Below are 1,181 nucleotides of genomic sequence, written 5' to 3' on the forward strand. Positions count from 1 at the left end.
GTCCTTTGGTTCATAGTACTGGGATTGGTGACATGGAGAGAGAATTAGAGAACAGTGGTGGGGTCCTAACACAATACACAGTTCTGTTTTCTTCATAGAGAACACTGGATGGGGCAATTACAGCAAAAGGTCTTTAAGGAAACAACATCAAAGAGTCTTCAAAAAAACTTTAAAAATGATTAAACTTAGTAGCTATTAAGGCTTGAATGACAATGATACCTCTCCTCTCACAGAGTGAATTCTTCTGAGTCATACACAAAAACAACAAACTCACTGCTATCTAGTGGAATCCAACTCGGCAACCCTGTAAGATTGGGCAGAACTGCCCCTGTGGGTTTCTGAGCCTGTAACTCTTCACAGGAGTAGAAAGCCAGCTGGGGGAGTTCAACCGCTGACCTTATGATTAGCAGCCCACTACGTCACCAGGGCTCCTCCTCTGATTTATAGTCGAGTGTTTCCAAGGCTGTAAATCTTGCTAGGAACAGATGTGGTGGGTTTCAACTGGTGACCTTGCAATTAGCAGCCCAACCCTTACCTGACAGCCTATCAGGTCTCCGTAGACAAGGACAGCAGTAATGGTCACGTTGGAAGGTACAAGGACAGGAGTGATGTTGCTTGAGGAAGCACAACCAGTGGTGGGATTCAGCCGGTTTGCACTGGTTCGACAGAACTGATGATCTAATTGCTTGTTGAGTTTTGCGAACCGGTTGTTAAAATGGCACTTGTAATCAGGGTTCTCTCCACGGTGAGTAGCTAGGGAGCTGCCCAATGTGGAAATCACAAATTTACCTTCCTTACTCACTTTTAACATCCTTCTGCACAACAGCAGATTCTAAGCACCTGTAGTTATGCTCACTCCATCTAAAGGTATAACAAATTAGATGGAGCCCTCGGTCCCAAGTTCGCAAAGCAACTCTCTAAAGGTGCCCGAAGAGATGGAAGCCATGACCATTCTAGTTGCTGTCGTTGCCAGGGGAACTTGCTAAACATGCTTGGTGTGGAGGAAACTTCCTGGAGGTGACAGAGCAGATGCTGGCTAAGATACCTTCTGAAAATAACAAACTCATGTACTCACATGGCAATGATCTGTTTCATTACATTGGCCAAGACGGAATTGTATATCTTTGCATCACGGATGATGATTTTGAACATCCTCGAGCCTTTACTTTTCTAAATGAGTT

The sequence above is a fragment of the Echinops telfairi genome, unplaced genomic scaffold, assembly GCF_000313985.2.
Source record: "Echinops telfairi isolate 266 unplaced genomic scaffold, ASM31398v2 ScPeMD7_26;HRSCAF=91, whole genome shotgun sequence".
Classification (NCBI taxonomy): domain Eukaryota; kingdom Metazoa; phylum Chordata; class Mammalia; order Afrosoricida; family Tenrecidae; genus Echinops; species Echinops telfairi.